At 42.9% G+C, this 17,942-nt stretch overlaps 2 non-coding genes across 2 annotated transcripts; one reads left to right on the plus strand and one right to left on the minus strand.

The window, feature by feature from the left end:
• The first annotated feature begins 5,227 nt into the window (after positions 1–5,227).
• LOC117356116 lies at positions 5,228–5,368 on the plus strand. Its single transcript, XR_004538556.1, has one exon. It is a non-coding gene; the product is annotated as a U4 spliceosomal RNA (small nuclear RNA).
• Positions 5,369–14,335: 8,967 nt separating this feature from the next.
• LOC117356119 lies at positions 14,336–14,474 on the minus strand. Its single transcript, XR_004538558.1, has one exon. It is a non-coding gene; the product is annotated as a U4 spliceosomal RNA (small nuclear RNA).
• Between the last annotated feature and the right edge of the window lie 3,468 nt (positions 14,475–17,942).

The following is a 17,942-nucleotide window of genomic DNA, read 5'->3' on the forward strand; positions in this document are numbered from 1 at the left end:
TTTTCGAAATGCACCATAAGATATCATGACTCCGCCAATGTAATTACCCCACCAAGACTGCTGCTTACTTGTGTGGAATGCAAGGGTCCTGGAAGCAGGAACAAAATGTGAGGTTATTAAATTTGCGGATGACACCAAATTATACAGCAGGGTTGAAAACAAGGAGGACTGCAAAAATCTCCAAAAAGATCTGACAGCGCTGGAAGAGTGGGCCAAAAAGTGGCAAATGAGCTTCAACATAGGGAAATGCAAGGTCATGCATGTAGGGAAAAAGAACCCGATGTTCACTTACAAAATGGGGGGATCACCGCTACGGGTGAGTAACCTTGAAAGAGACCTGGGAGTGATGGTAGACACATCATTGAAGGCGTCGGCGCAGTGCGCCACAGCCTCAAGGAAGGCAAACAGAATGTTGGGCATCATTAAGAAGGGTATCACGACCAGGACGAAGGAAGTCATCCTGCCACTGTATCGTGCAATGGTGCGCCCGCACCTGAAGTACTGTGTCCAGTACTGGTCGCCGTATCTCAAGAAGGACATGGCGGTACTTGAGAGAGTCCAGAGAAGAGCAACTAAGCTAATAAAGGGTATGGAAGACCTCTCATATACTGACAGACTGAAGAAGCTGGGGCTTTTCTCCCTGGAAAAGCGGAGACTTAGAGGAGACATGATAGAAACCTTCAAGATCATGAAGGGCATAGAAAGAGTAGACAGGGACAGATTTTTCAAATTACGGGGAACCACAAGTACAAGGGGGCACTCAGAGAAATTGAAAGGGGAAAGGTTTAGAACAGACGCCAGGAAGTTCTTTTTCACTCAGAGGGTGGTGGATACATGGAACGTGCTACCGGAGGATGTGATAAGCAGGAGCACGCTACAGGGCTTCAAAGAGGGTCTGGACAGGTACCTGGAGGACAGAGGGATTGAGGGGTACAGATAGGAGTAGAGGTAGGTATTAGGGATAGGATTAGATGATTAGAGGCAGTTACAAAATTAGTCAGGGACACTGTTCAGGCAATTGGGCCTGATGGGCCGCCGTGAGAGCGGACCGCTGGGCAGGATGGACCTCTGGTCTGCCTCAGCGGAGGCAACTTCTTATGTTCTTGTTCTTATGTCCTATCTAAATAAGTCCTGTATCTGCAGTCAGTAATTTTTGGATAGACAAATAAATTAGAACTCCTAGTTATTCTCATTGGGCTAAACAACGCAAAATGAGTTAAAAGGTAAGTTGGGGCAATTCTCCAAATCAGCTTAAAACAGATACAGGAAAATTTAAATAGCACTCGTGCCTCTATCGGGAGCCAATGTAACCAACGATAATAAGGACTAATGTGGTCGTTTTTCCTCAGTCCAAATATCAGTCGAACAGCTGTGTTCTGTACTATTCTTCATTTTCTCAGGATTTTCTTTGGTGCCCCCAAATAAACAATATTGCAATAGGCCAGTATGGACAAGATCAATGCCAGTAGCAATAGTCTACAAGCTAGTGGATCAAAGTATTTATTTATGGTCTTTAATTTCCATAGTGCAAAAAAACACTTCTTTACCACTAAATGCGTATGTTCTACCAAGGTTAGCTGAGAGTCAAATGTGACTCCCAGTATTTTTATAGATTTTGAGATCAGGTAGTCATGGCCATTTAAAGAGTTCAAGTTCAAGTTCAAGTTCATGTTTATTTGATAAATCGCCTATATAAGACATTCTAAGCGATGTACAATTAAAAACAAATTATGGGGAGACTAACAATCTTATTAGTAAAAAATTTAAAAACTAAAAAACAAAAATTGTTAACAACTTATGAAAAACAAAACAAAACAAACAAAAAAAAGAGAGTGATGGTCTGATTATTTTATCTTTAGGGCTAAACAGAATTTAGGGCTCCTTTTACGAAGCCGCGTTAGCGGTTTAAGGTGTGTAATATCACGCGCTAACTTGCCAGCCGTGCTAGCCGCTACCGCCTCCTCTTGAGCAGGCGGTAGCTTTTCAGCTAGCACGGGGGTTAGCGTGCGCTATAAAGGTGCGTGCGATAAAGCCGCTAACGCGGCTTCGTAAAAGAACATAAGAACATAAGCATCGCCTCTGCCGAGTCAGACCATAGGTCCATCACGCCCAGCAGTCCGCTACCGCGGCGGCCCCCCAGGTCAATGACCTGTAAGAGATCTATTACTCTACTATATAGTAACCCTCTAATTGTATCCCTCAATCCCCTTTTCCTTCAGGAACTCATCCAATCCCATTTTGAAACCCAAACTCTGCTCTACCACCTCCTCTGGAAGCGCATTCATGGTGTCCACCACCCTCTGAGTGAAGAAGAACTTCCTAGCATTAGTTCTGAACCTATCCCCCTTCAATTTGTTTGAGTGCCCTCTAGTTTTTGTTGCCCCAGCCAGGAGCCCTTAGTTTTCTCTATATTAAGCTCAATTTGAAATTGATTGTCCATTGCTCTATTTCAGTCATGATATGAGAAATTTGTTTTAAAATATCATTTGTTAAATCATTTAAAGGAATTAGAATGGAAATGCCATCCGCATATATATAAAAAGTTAAATTTAAATTTTGCAGTAACTGTCCTAGTGATGAAACATAAGTATTAAATAGCGTAGGTGATAGTGGGGAACCCTGAGGTACCCCAGAGGGATTGCTCCAAGAATGAGAGTAATTGTCATCATAAATCACTTGATATGATCGTTTGGTCAAGAAACCCTGAAACCAAGTCCAGACTCTTCCTGAGAGGCCCATTGCATCCAAATAGTTCAATATTTCATGATCTAGCAGATCAAAAGCACTACTAAAATCTGCCCATCTTGTGTACCTACGTACCCCAAGCTTTCATCTCCACCATTACTAACAGGAGGTAGTTCCACAACTTCATTACCTTTTTGTGAAGCATTTTCCTTTCACCTTCACCTCATGCCCCCGCATTCCAGAATTTTCTTTCCGTTGAAAACAATTTTCCTCCTGTGCTTTTATGCCACAGAGATATTTAAATGGCTAGCATTGACATAGGATACCATCCTATTTGGTACGTTAATGAGGGCTAAAAGCCAAATATCTGCTTGGAATAACAAACTTCTCTTTATAATGGCAGGGGTTGCCATACAACTTATTTTGAGGAACTGGAAAAACTGGGATCCATTAAATTATACTTTTTGGTGGGAATCTCTGTGTTACACTTTTAAAATGGAGCGTATGATGGCCTTACAACAGGGACATTATAGGAAGTTTATGGATACTTGGGAGCCATTGACAAAATTCTGTAAGGAGTGATTGTTGATTTTCCCCTTTTGATAATACACATCCAGGGTGGATAGGTGGGAGGGGGTTGGGATGATATATTTTAATTTAGAGTGCACACAATATTCTAAATGAGGTTTCACCAGAGTCTTATACAGGGGCATAATCACCTCTTTTTTCCTACTGGCTATTCTTCTGCCTATGCACCCAAACATCCTTCTAGCTTTCACCATCACCTTTTCCTGTTTGGCCATCACCAAGTCATATTCCTCTTTCATGCCCAAAAGTACCTTTAAGTTGCCCCCGAAACTACTGTATACCACTTAGGTTTTTACAGCCCAAATGCATGACCCTGCGTTTTTTTTAGCAGCCAAATTCTGGACATTCTTCATACTTATCTACAGCATCAGGGGTGTCTACCCTATTGCAGGAGAGGATGGTGTATGGTTAGAATACCCTCCTGGAGGAGGGAGGAGAAGGAAACAACAGTGATTGTATTCAAAAAGCACAAGGGATTTATACAGAGGATCTCTATACAGAAAGAAGATAGTATTAAAACAAAACTTAAATGACCTTCAGAGTAACATAGCAAATGACTTGAATGGTCTATCCAGTCTTCCCTATAACTACATGCATTACAATTTCATAATTGAATTCTTTTCTCTTTTTTTTCTGTTTCTTCTGGGCCACAAATCTTTAATAGTCCACCCTGTACTGTCCTTAGGTTCCAGCTACTGGAGTTGCCATTGAAGCTTACTCCTGCCTATCCAAACCATTTCCTTGGCAGGATATAAGAAGACCTGATATGGTCCAGAGAATGGCGATGAAAATTGTAATCGTTTGCGCCAAAAGACATACAAGGAGAGACTAGAAGAGCAGAATATGTATAGAATAAAGGAGGGATGGAAGATATGATATAGACGTTTAAATATTTTAAAGATATTAATATAGGACCAAATCTTTTTCAGAGAAAGGAAATTGGTAAAACTAGAGGACATAATGTGAGGTTGAGTGATGGTAGACTTAGGAGTAATGTTAGGAAGTTCTTTTTCAAGGAGAGAGTAGTGGATGCCTGGAATGCCCTCCTGAGGGAGATGGTAGAGATGAAAATGGTGACGGAATTCAAAAAAGCATGGGCTGAAATACAGAGGATGTCTAACTAGAATCTGAATGGGCAAACTTTCACGGTCTGAATCCTGCCAAGAAGATGGTTTGGATAGGCTGGAGTAAGCTTCAACGGCAACTCCAAGACTCGCTAGACCGTTCAAATCCTTATCATCATCATTTGCTATACTACTCCTAACATAAAAACATAAGAATCGCCACTGCTGGGTCAGACCAGTAGTCCTTCATGCCCAGCAGTCGGCTCACGCAGCGGCCCTCTGGTCAAAGACCAGAGCCCTAACTGAGACTAGCCCTAACTGAGTTCATTCTGGTTCAGCAGGAACTTGTCTAACATAAGAACATAAGAAGTGCCTCTGCTGGGTCAGACCAGAGGTCCATCGTACCTTGGAGGTCATTTAAGTTTTGTTTTGATACTATCCTCTTTCTGTATAGAGATCCTCTTGTTCTTTTTGATTTCCATCACTATTGTTTCCTTCTCCTCCCTCCTCTGGGAGGGTATTCTAACCATACACCATCCTGTTCTGTGATAGGCTGTAGATAAGCATGAAGAATGTCCAGAATTTGGCAACTAATAAATAAACAGCAGGTCCGCTGTTCCGCTCACAGCATTATTTCGCTTAAGGGGCCATCAAAATCATTAGCATAATGAAGCCCAGCATCCTTTGCTGATTTTTCTGTGCAGAGTGATAAGAACATTCATTGTCCTCTGCAAAAATCCTTAATTTTAAAATGGAGACTGTGCTAGGTCAGTGTTTTCTAGTGTGGGAGATCAGTAATGGGGTGGTGGGAAAAGTCCAAAGAAATAGGTTACCCTAACTAAAAAAAGATTTCTACTGGTAGGGGATGACAGAGGGAAGGTATAACCAGTAGCTTTATGCAGTGGTAGTATCATAGCTAATGAGGTTGATCTGAGGTGTGATTATTGCTAATTGAAAACTTTTTCTAATACTCTGCTGTTATGACTTGAAATAGAGTTGATATTGGCAATTTTTGATAATCTTCATAGAGACTAATATTTTTGTTAAATAATAGGAAAATATTGTATTTGTATAAGTAAGTGTAAACCTGAAAACATTTTGTTTGGGTTTTTCAGCAGATTGTTTAAAAGAGTTATACCAATATTAATCCAAGTGTGTGGTTTTATAGCAGCGGAGGAGGGGTGCTACTATACAGGTTTTTTTTCTTCAAACTTTGCTATTTGGCATCTCTAGTGTAGAAGCAGTTGCGGCCAGTATACCAATCTGAATTTGCAGTTTTATAGGTGGGGTTGCACAGTTTTTTTCTGAATACTGGCTAAGCTTACTCTTTGCAGTCTCTAGTGTAGAAATAGCTGCAGCTAGTGGCTTAGCAAGGGTGAGAGGCATCTGTGGTGGTGGTGCCCCTCCTCCACCCTCTTCTCCACCTCCCCACTCCTTCCCTGCCCCCCTGCTGCATGCATCCCTTCCCTCCCCCCAATTAAAGTCACCAGATAAGCACTGCAAACACATAAAACAGACCCCCACACACTACCCCAGTGATCACTGACCCCCCCATAAAAATATTCATCACATAAGAACATAAGAAATTGCCTCCGCTGGGTCAGACCAAAAGGTCCATTGCGCCCAGCAGTCCGCTCTCTCGGCGGCCCATCAGGTCCAAGGCCTGTAAGGTGATCCTTGTCTAACCCTTTGATCCCTTTATCCTTCTATCTATACCCTTTGATCCCCTTTATCTTTCTATCTATACCCTTTCCTAACCTCTATCTATCCCTCTATATATCCCTCAGCCCCCGTATCTTTCAGGAATTTATCCAGTCCTTCCTTAAAACCCCGGAGCGTACTCTGTCCTATCACAACCTCCAGAAGCGCATTCCAGGTGTCCACCACCCTCTGAGTGAAAAAGAATTTCCTAACATTTGTTCTAAACCTGTCCCCTTTCAATTTTTCCCAGTGCCCCCTTGTTGTTGTTGGTCCCAATAGGCTGAAGAATCTGTCCCTTTCTTCTCTATGCCCTTCATGATCTTGAAAGTCTCTATCATGTCTCCTCTGAGTCTCCGCTTCTCCAGTTCATTTGCCATTTATTTGCCCACTCCTCCAGTTTGTTTAGGTCCCTTTGTAGGTCTTCACATTCTTCCGCTGTTCTGACCCTGTTACAGAGTTTAGTGTCATCCGCAAACTTTATAACTTCACACTTCGTCCCCATTTCTAGGTCATTTATAAATACATTGAACAACAGCGGCCCGAGTACCGACCCCTTCGGAACACCACTCGTGATCCTCCTCCAGTCCGAGTAGTGGCCCTTCACTCCAACCCTTTGCTTTCTGCCCGCCAACCAGTGTTTAATCCATCTGTGCACGTCCCCCTCCACCCGGTGGTTCCACAGCTTCCTAAGTAGCTACGCAGATGACTTTACAATCATTATCCCATTCGCCCACTCTATCTCAGAAACCATTCCCAATGCATTCGCTGCCATAAATGAGATGGAACAATGGATGACTGATTTCAAGCTCAAACTCAACCCAGAAAAAACAAAATTCTTTGTTGCCTCTCCTCACGCGCTTGACAATAAAACCCCATTATGCATCAATAAACTCAACTACCCTAACCAGCCCACCATGAAGATATTAGGTGTCACTATAGACCAATGTCTAACAATGAAGGAACAAGTGGACTCCCTATTCAAAAAGGGTTTTCTTACTCTCTGGAAACTCAGAACCATTAAATCATACTTTGATACGTCAACATTCCGACTCCTAGTACAATCTCTCATACTGAGTCAACTTGACTACTGCAACATCGCCTACCTAGCAATCTCACAAAAGAATATGAGGTGTCTCCAAATAATGCAAAATGCTGCGGTCAGACTTATCTTCGGGCTGAATAAATTTGACCACGTGACACCTTACTATCGACAGCTGCACTGGCTGCCAATGGAAGCCTGAGTAAGGTTTAAATTTGCCTGCCTCTGCTTCAAAGTACTATACGGCCTTACCCCCAAGCACATAACCAACCTTTTCTCCTTTTCTAATAACAAACACAAGAGAAACACACACTCAAAATTCATTTCCCCTCCAGTTAGAGGTTGCAAAATGAAAAAACACCATGAACACCTTCTCTCCCACCAAGCAGCCTTATGGGGCAAAGACTTAGACTAACTGCTCTCGCCCATTACTTACGGGGAATTTAGGAAACGCCTAAAAACATACCTATTCCAGAAATACCTAAACAATTGACCCGTTCTCCCCCATCAATTATCTCCCTGATTTTGCATCACTGTGATATATATAATCTGTTATCTTCATCTAATCGCAATTTTACGTTGCTTAAAATGTACATCTTATATTTTGATCAGCAAATTGTATTCTATACTATTGCTTCTTAAGGTCTCTGCTCTCTTTATTCCTTCTGAATATCTGCAAATTGTATTTCGCTGAATGTCCAGCATCCTTGACTGTAAATCGCCTAGAAGTCGCAAGATTGTGGTGGTATAGAAGAATAAAGTTATTATTATTATTATTATTATTATTACCTTGTCAAAAGCTTTTAGGAAGTTGAGATAAATGATGTCAATGGGTTCCCCTTTGTCCATCTGGCTGTTTATCCTTTCAAAGAATTGCAGTAAGTTCATTTGGACACGATCTTCTCTTGCAGAAGCCATGCTGGCTCGCCTTCAATTGTCCATTTTTTTCTATGTGCTCACAGATGCTGTCCTTTATCAGTGCTTCTACCATCTTGCCCGGAATTGAAGTCAAGCTTACCGGCCTGTAGTTCCCCGGTCACCCTTCGATCCCTTTTTACAGATAGTGGTAACACATTTGCTATTTTCCAGTCCTCCGGGATCTCCCCAGTTCTCAAAGATAGGCTGCAAATTTGTCGGAGTGTTTCCTCTATTTCGTTTCTTAGTTCTTTTAGTACGCTTGGGTGGATTCCGTCCAATCTATCTATCTGTTGGAGGGCATCCTCCTGGCTTACCTCTATTTGCGATACCTTTAAAATTCAGCCTCCAGACCATCATCACCTGGCAGCTTGGCATTTAGAGAGGAGAACCCATGCCCATAAGCCCCTGTAATCATTGCATTGATAATTAAACATGTGCACTCCCCTACCCTACCCTTTTTTACTGACATATAAGTGGCTCCTGCAGTCATAAGAGCTATTGGGGTGGTAGATAAGTGGGTCTAGGGGATTCTGGAGGTGGTTTGGGGTGCTCACCATGATCTATAAGGGAGCTGTAGTGAGGAGAAGACATGGCCCCCAGTTTGTGAAGTTCACAGCACTGCCCTCTAAGGTACCTCACTATTTAGGTGCCATGTCTGGGTGTTCAGTCCATCACTTTGTAGACCCTTCCCATGTCCAACAGGGCTTGTTCTAGGTGTTTTTGACTTGGATGAAAATGTGGTATAAAGATGGATGATTTAGCAACTTGGCCAATCAGAACAGCAGGATATATAGTTAGATGTTTTTTGATGCTCCAATAGCCTTGCTTGGTGATTTTAAGTCTCACTTTTACATTTAGCACCCACTTCTTTTTGTAGTATGCTTCAGACCAGTTTGTGGTGATTACTTTTTGATTAGGTAATGACTTTTTATTGTTTTGCCAACCCTGTCTCCATTATCTGTTCCGTGTTACCTTCCACACATTCTCCAGAGTTAGGACCAGGGAGGAGTGTGAGGACATGCAAAGGGACCTGGACAAGCTGGAAGACTGGGCAAACAAATGGCAAATGCGCTTCAACGTGGACAAATGCAAGGTCATGCATATAGGGAAAAAGAACCCGTTGTTCAACTACAAATTGGGGGGGGTATTGTTGGGAGACAGCAGACTCGAGAGAGACTTGGGTGTGCTGGTGGATGCATCACTGAAGCCATCTGCACAGTGCGCAGCAGCCTCGAAAAAAGCCAACAGGATGCTGGGAATCATAAAGAAGGGCATAGTAACCAGATCACGGGAAGTCATCATGCCATTGTATCGAGCGATGGTGCGTCCACATCTAGAATACTGCGTTCAGTATTGGTCGCCGCACCTCAAGAAGGACATGGCGGTACTTGAGAGAGTCCAAAGGAGAGCAACGAAAATGGTAAGAGGGCTGGAACACTGCTCATACGCCGAGAGGCTGGATAGGCTGGGGCTCTTCTCTCTGGAGAAAAGGAGGCTCAGGGGAGATATGATAGAGACCTTCAAGATCATGAGGGGCTTAGAGAGGGTGGATAGGGACAGATTCTTCAGACTGAAGGGGACAACAAGTACGAGGGGGCATTCGGAGAAACTGAAGGGAGACAGGTTCAAAACAAATGCAAGGAAGTTTTTTTTCACACAAAGGGTCGTGGACACTTGGAATGCGCTACCGGAGGAAGTGATCAGGCAGAGTACGGTACAGGGATTCAAACAGGGATTGGACGGATTTCTGAGGGATAAAGGGATCGTGGGATACTGAGGGAGGAGCTGGGATGTAACACAAGTATAGGAAGTTAACCAGGTAATGAGTATAAACCAACCAGGTCGTGCATGTGCAAGACCGGAGGGCTAGGACTTCGATAGGAAGGCAGGACTTAAATGGGAAACCAAGGTGGCAAGGGAGCTCCTTCTGATGATTCAGACAGGTCTTGACCTGTTTGGGCCGCCGCGGGAGCGGACTGCTGGGCAGGATGGACCTGTGGTCTGACCCGGCAGAGGCACTGCTTATGTTCTTATGTTCTTATGTTCCACACTGTATTTCTTCCCCTCACACTGCATCCATTCCCTTTCCTCACAGCATGAGCTCCCAGCTTTCCTTCAGTATTTCCTTACTGTAATAAACATCTCTCCTCCTTCCCCCGCCAAAAACTTCAAACCACTCTTGATCTGAATACAAAGTAATTAAGAGAAACAGACCTCAAACAGTTGTCTCTGCCACTAAATAAAACGGGGTTAATATGGCAGTTATTTTATCATCCTTGTTAGCCTCCACCCCCCACCCCCCCCCACCCCCAACATAGTATTTAAATATTTTCTTGAGGGTAGATTAGGAGCCTGAGCTTGTAGGAGTATTGGATGTCCTAAATAAATCTTCATCTGAAAATCTGAAAAATAGAGGTGGGGGGGAGGGGTTAGGATTACATCTGAAGATTTGTTTAGGACAGTATCTCTCAAACTTTCTCAAGCTGGGGCAAACTAAAGGTAGTAGCCATGGCTTGAGGTACCCAGAAGTGTGCGGATATCGCCGTGATGACATCACGCATATGCGTGACATCGTCACATCGATATCCATGCATGTGCAGAGGCCCTCCAGATGGGCCCTGAGACGCCAGTAGGGGGTGCCGGCAGGGAAGAGGGCCTGAGAGAAGGGAGGCACTGGTGCCAGCTGATTGCCTACAGCAGTGTTTCTCAACTACTTCAAGCTAAGTACCCGCTAAGTCTAACAAATATCAACTAAGTACCCCAACCAAAGATCTCCCTAGGCCCACCCAAGCTCTGCCCCAGATCCCATTCCCTTTACTAATTTTAAGGCAATTTTTTCCATTCATTTTTCACATACACACAATATACACAGCCGACATAAATTCTCAAAACTGCCACATTTCAATCACTATATTGAAAATAAAATAATTTAGGGGGAAGCTAGAGGAGCTAGAGAGAAGGGGGGTAACATGCAGGCCTTCAGCGAATCGGGCAGCACTGACGCTGTACCACCGTAGGGAACTCATCTGGCAGGCACTTCTCTTCCTCCTCAGTGTGCCACGGCACACTTGGAATTTCAGGAGTCACACAATTTAAGATACACTGGTTTAGGACATTCAATTCTCAGCACCAGCTCTGGCTGCAAACATGGTTGGGGGGGTTATGCTGTTTGTTCTGTCACCCCCCAAAAAAGAAGTAGGTAAGTAAGCAGATATTAACCAGAAAACAGCAAGAGTTATACTAGGTATTGCTGATCCAATGGGTTTCCTCTGGGAACAGGACCTCATTCCACTGCCTCCACTCAAGGTTCTATTGAAAGGTCACTTTGGTCAGCCACAAAACTTAGAGACTTGAAGAAAGCGACAGGTATATTTTATTCAGCATATGCGGACTCCTGAGCCCCCAAGCTGGCAGCTTCAGAAGTCCCGAAACCAGGAATTACAGTGATATTTATACATTTTTCTGGCTATACAACTGAATGCTAGAAAAAACTTCTCAAGTGTTAGTTTTCTTAACAATCATTGGTCCTAAGTAGGTCACTAGCAGGTCACTTATTTAAGCCCTGCAGTCTTTCTGTTACATGTTCAGGAGGGCGGAATACAATACTGTGTATGCTGAGAAAACCATAAGAGGCTAAAACGCCCAAGCTACACCACCCAGTGTAGGCAGGCTAGAACATGAGATAAGTCAGGTCTGCAATTAAACATAAGTCAGCATTTTATTAAGGAGAAATAAACTAAGGAAGGGTGGTGGATGCATGGAACAACCCCTCAATAAACGTGGTAGTGATGGAGACAAGGCCCATATTAGAATTTAAGAAAATATGGGACAAGCACAGAAGAATTTATAAAAGCCAGCGATAATAAAAAGCCTACCTACTTCTATACTCCATCCTCCACAATACATTTGCCACTTTGGCATTATCCATTATATTAGCCATACCTATTGAATGCATGAGATTTCTGCATGCACACCTCCCTAAATGCTAAGACAAAGCATAGGATTTTAAACAGCACCCGCGGTCTGACAGCCAGCCAGAGAGCTGCACAGCAGCATAATTCTATCCCATCTATTACATTTCAGCACTATTTTATCAACATAGTTTAGGATTAGCTGGAAACATGAAATAAATAGATAGACCAGCCCAGAATAGTAATCCAGATGTGAGATCACCAGATGGCTCTAGGACAGACTATTACACTAGTCAAAGAATAGAAAAAGCCCTGCAGATCTTTCATTTGAAGAGCAAAGAAAAACCAGCACACTTGATTTTGCTCTTAGGAATAATGTGCATACTCTCCAGAAAAAGACAGCTCTGCTGAGTGGTCAGTATTTCCCCAGCCATAATAATAATTCTGTTTTTCCAGAGTTACATTTTCAGATGACTAGTATACATCCAGCTGCTTGTCTCAGAATGAAAATCTTTCATTTTTTGCTGGCTACTGTATGTGAACAGGGGGTGGGGGGGGGGGGGGAGAGACAAATTGTCTGTGTAGCTAGAGCCTCAGAAGTCTGTGCTTTATAACCTTAAACAAGAACATTCTGGAGTCTCTGCTCCTAAATTAAACCCAGCTCATATGATGTAATTGAAGTTAAATTTCCTGTCATTCATGGAGCAGGAGGACTCCCCTCTCCATATTGAACAGAATTATAGGAAGACCATGCAAGCAATAGCCTGCATCTGCCTTCCAACAAAGAAAACTAGGGAGCAGAAGAGGCTGTGAAATGAGGTCCTGTTCCCAGAGGAAATCCATTGGATCAGCAAGGGGTGTGTCTACCTAGTATACCTCTTGCTGCACTATATGGCACGCTTGTATCCAGCTCTGCTTTTTCACTATTGTTTTCTGGTTAATATCAGCTTACTTACCTGCTTCTTTTTTTGTGTGTGTGTGACTATTTTATACCCACTTGTCATCTATTTCCTGTCCTGGCTCCTGCTCCCAGCATGCCTGCCATTCCAACCCGGCCTATAATCATCTCTGCATTCTGCTCCTGCTTATCTGGATCACCATGCCCTGACCCCCATTACTGCTCCATTACATCTTGCTGATTTCTTCAACTAAGACAACATGCTTTGCAGGTTCTTAAGATTTGCTGTAATTTTGATCATATAGTTGTGGGTCTGCTTAGAAGTAGGTTTGTAATGTAAATAAATATTTCTGCTGTCAAACCCTATAAACAAATTAATTTTCTGCATTGTGGGTTTACAAAAATTCCATTCATTCATTCATTCATTCGCTCGCTCGCTTAAGGATCACCTAGAAAGCTCCCTATTTTCTAGTATTCTGACAAAATGCGTGTCCAGTCCACAGGTCTTTGTCACTGTCTCCTTTATATCTCAGGGTGAGAATATTTTATATCTACAGTAGTCTTTCTTAGCTCCCTCTTGCCCCATCGAGTTGGGGAAGGTCAAGGTACCACGGGGCAAGAAGGCTTGGGCTCCCTCTTGCCCCAATTTGAACATCGCCTAGAATGTTGAATAGGCGATTAATCAAACTATATAATAAACTTGAAAACTTGGAAACTTGGACAGACTGAATTTCAACTTTTGGTGGGAAACCCTGTGTCAATTTTATAGATACAAGAGACATATAAATGCTGGAGGGGCACAGAACACAATTCCAGTTGTTTTACTCTTTGGGTCTCTAGTATTAGCTGCAGCCAATGGTGTAGGACGGAGAGGAGGAAATCCGCTCTGGGCGCCCTCTTGGTGAGGGCACCAGCAACCAGCAGCCCTCCTCCTCTCCACTCCACTCCATCCCACTTTTTCCCACACTGCATGTATGCCTTCACTACCATCTTACCTCACCTCTAGCTCTTCACCATTGTGAGCTGCATGCCAGTGTCAGCTCTCCCTGATGTCACTTCTGGGTCCCACGCCTAGGAAGTGATGTCAGAGGGAGAGTCGACCTGGTGTGAGCAGCAGCTTGGCATTGCTGCTCGCACTGGTGAAGAGCTAGAGGTACAGAGGGGAGGGGAGTGTAGCGATGCACGTAGCAGGGGGAGTGGGAAGGTGGAGAAGAAGGCGGGGGGTGGAGCACCACTAAAAACACCAACGCGTAAGCTTAGCCAGAGTTCAGAATAAAACTGCAGCCTCACCTATAAAACTGCAAATTCAGATTGGTATACTGGCTGCAACTTCTTCTACACTAGAAACACCAAATAGCAAAGTTTGGAGAAAAAAAAATTGTTTAGTTCTCACACCACTATAACATTGTACACTCAGATTGATATTAGTATAATTCTTTTAAACAATCTATGCTGAAAAAATCCCAAACAAAATGTTTTCAGATTTAAACTTACACAAATACATTTTTCTATTATTTAATAAAAATATCAATCTTTGTGAAAACTCAAAAATGGCTAATGTCAACTATGTTTCAATTTATCACAGTAGAGTATTGGGAAAAATTTTCAATTAATAATAATCACACCTCAAATCCACTTCATTGGCTATGATACTGCCATTGCACAAAGCAACTGGCTAGGCCTTCGCTCTGCCATCCCCTACCAATAGAAATCTTTTTTAATTAGGGTGATCTGTTTCTTTGGACTTTTCCCACCACCCCATTACTGAACTCCCACACTAGAAAACACTAATCTAGCACAGCCACGCTTTAAAAATTAAGGATTTTTGTAGAGGACATGAATGTTCTTATCACTCTTTACAGAAAAATCAGCAAAGGATGCTGGGCTTCACTATGCTAATGATTTTGATTTCCCCTAAAGCAAAGAAATGCCGTGGGCGGACCTTCTGTTTATTTTTTAGTTGCCAAATTCTGGACATTCTTCATGCTTATCTACATCAGTACAGAATGGTGTATGTTTAGAATACCCTCCAGAAGGAGGGAGAAGAAGGAAACAGTTATTATATCCAAAAAGCACAAGGGATAAATACAGAGGATCTCTATACAAAACTTAAATGACCTTCAGAGTAACATAGTAAATGATGATGATAATGACTTGAATGGTCTAGGGAGTCTTGCCGTTGAAGCTTACTCCAACCTATCCAAACCATCTCCTTGACAGGATTCAGACCATGAAAGTTTGCCCATTCAGATTCTAGTTAGAGACCTCAGTGTTTCATCGCAAGCTTTTTTGAATTCTGTCAACATTTTCATCTCTACCATCTCCCTTAGGAGGGCAATCCAGGCATCCACTACTCTCTATGAAAAAGAATTTCCAAACACTACTCCTAAGTCTACCACCACTCAACCTCACATTATGTCCTCTAGTTTTACCAATTTCTTTTCTATGAATAAATGTTTTGGTCCTATATTAATTCCTTTCAAATATTTAAACCTCTGTATCATATCTCCTGTCCCTCTTCTATTCTATACATATTCAGCTCTTCTAGTCTCTCCTTGTATGTCTTTTGGCTCAAACGTATTACCATTTTCATCGCCTTTCTCTGGACCATTTCAAGTCTTCTTATATCCTGACAAGAAGATGGTTTGGATAGGCTGGAGTAAGCTTCAATGGCAACTCCAGTAGTTGGAACCTAAGGACAGTACAGGGTGGACTTTTAAGGTTTCTGGCCCAGAAGAACCAGGAAAAAAAAAAGAAAAGAATTCAATCATGAAATTGTAATGTTATAGGGAAGACTGGATAGACCGATCAAGTCATTTGCTATGTTACTCAGAAGGTCATTTTAGTTTAGTTTTGATAATATCCTTTTTCTGTATAGAGATCCTCTTCATTTATCCCTTGTGCTTTTTGAATTCCATCACTGTTGTTTCCTTCTCCTCCCTCCTCCAGGAGGGTATTCTAACCATACACCATCCTCTCCTGCAATAGGGTAGACACCCCTGATGCTGTAGATAAGAACATAAGAACATAAGAACATAAGCGTTGCCTCTGCCGGGTCAGACCAGGGGTCCATCGTGCCCGGCAGTCCGCTCCCGTGGCGGCCCCCCAGGTCCATGACCTGAAAGTGTTCCCTACCTAACCTAAAATATCCATACCCTATTCGCTCAATGTCCTGTACGGTAAACCTCTATCTGTACCCTGTTATCCCCTTCGCTTCCAGGAAGTCATCCAGTCCCTTTTTGAACCCCAGAATTGTACTCTGTCTTATTACCTCTCCGGGAAGCGCGTTCCAGGTGTCCACCACCCTCTGAGTGAAGAAGAACCTCCTTGCATTCGTTTTGAATCTGTCTCCTCTCAGTTTTTCTGAATGACCTCTTGTTTTAGTTGTCCCTGCTAGTCTAAAGAATCTGTCCCTCTCCACCTTCTCTATGCCTTTCATGATTTTATAAGTTTCTATCATGTCCCCTCTCAGTCTCCGCTTCTCCAGGGTAAAGAGCCCCAGCCTGTCTAACCGTTCGGCATATGAAAGGTTCTCCATACCCTTTATCATCCTCGTTGCCCTCCTCTGGACCCTTTCGAGTATTGCCATGTCCTTCTTGAGGTATGGCGACCAGTATTGGACGCAGTATTCCAGATGTGGGCGCACCATTGCTCGATACAGTGGCAGGATAACTTCTTTTGTTCTGGTAGTGATACCTTTTTTGATAATGCCCAACATTCTGTTCGCTTTTTTTGAGGCCGCTGCACATTGTGCCGCCGGCTTCATTGTGTTATCTACCAATACCCCCAGATCTTTTTCTTGGCTGCCTTCCCCGAGTACCCTCCCTCCCATCGTATAGCTGTACATGGAGTTCCCCTTCCCTATGTGCAAGACCTTACATTTCTCCACATTGAAGCTCATCTGCCATTTTTTTGCCCACTCACTCAGTTTGTTCAGGTCGCTTTGCAATTCTTTGCATTCCTCAACAGTTCTGGCCCTGCTGGAGAGTTTTGTGTCATCCGCGAACTTGATAACTTCGCACTTTGTCCCCGTATCTAGATCATTAATAAATATATTGAACAGCAATGGTCCCAGCACTGACCCTTGCGGAACACCACTTGTGACCCCTATCCAGTCAGAGTAGTGCCCCTTTACTCCTACCCTCTGTTTCCTGTCCGCCAGCCAATTTTTGATCCATCTGTACACGTCCCCTTCCACCCCGTGACTCCACAGTTTCTTCAGTAAGCGTTCATGGGGCACCTTGTCAAAGGCTTTTTGGAAATCTAGATATATAATGTCTACTGGGTCACCTTGGTCCAATTGCTTACTTATCCCCTCAAAGAAATGCAGTAGATTTGTCTGGCATGATCGGCCTTTACAGAAACCATGCTGGCTCGATAAGCATGAAGAATGTCCAGAATTTGGCAGCTAAAAATATCGCAGGGTCATGCATTTGGGCTGCAAAAACCTAAGTGGTACAGTTTCGGGAGCAAGGTACTTTTGTGCATGAAAGAGGAACACGACTTGATGATGGCCAAATAGGAAAAGGTGATGGTGAAAGCTAGAAGGATGTTTGGGTGCATAGGCAGAAGAATGGCCAGTAGGAAAAAGGAGGTGATGATGCTCCTGTGTAAGACTCTGGTGAGACCTCATTTAGAATATTGTGTGCAGTTCTGGAGACTGCATCTTCAAAACGATATAAACAGGAAGGAGTCGGTCCAGAGGGTGACTACTAAAATGGTCAGCATTCTTTATCATAAAGCGTAAAGATTTCAATATGTATAGCTTGGAAGAAGGGCAGGAGATACGATAGCCATTTAAATATCTGTATGACATAAATGCACAGGAAGAAAATTGCTTTCAATGGAAAGAAAATTCTGGAATGCAGGGGCATGAGGTGAAGCTGAAAAGAAAATACTTCTTCACAGAAAGGTAATGAATTTGTGGAACTACTTCCTAATTGTAATGGTGGAGATAAAAACTTGGGATACTAGGCACACAGGATGGGCAGATTGGATAGGCCACTTATGGTCTTTATCTACCTTTATTTTCTGATTCAGTGATAAAGTATATCCATCCTGATGTTACTCCTAAATCTAGGACAATTCTTTTAAACAATATGTGCTCAGCAACCAAAACAATATACAGTACTATTATT

Source organism: Geotrypetes seraphini, chromosome 2, assembly GCF_902459505.1.
Source record: "Geotrypetes seraphini chromosome 2, aGeoSer1.1, whole genome shotgun sequence".
NCBI classification, from domain to species: domain Eukaryota; kingdom Metazoa; phylum Chordata; class Amphibia; order Gymnophiona; family Dermophiidae; genus Geotrypetes; species Geotrypetes seraphini.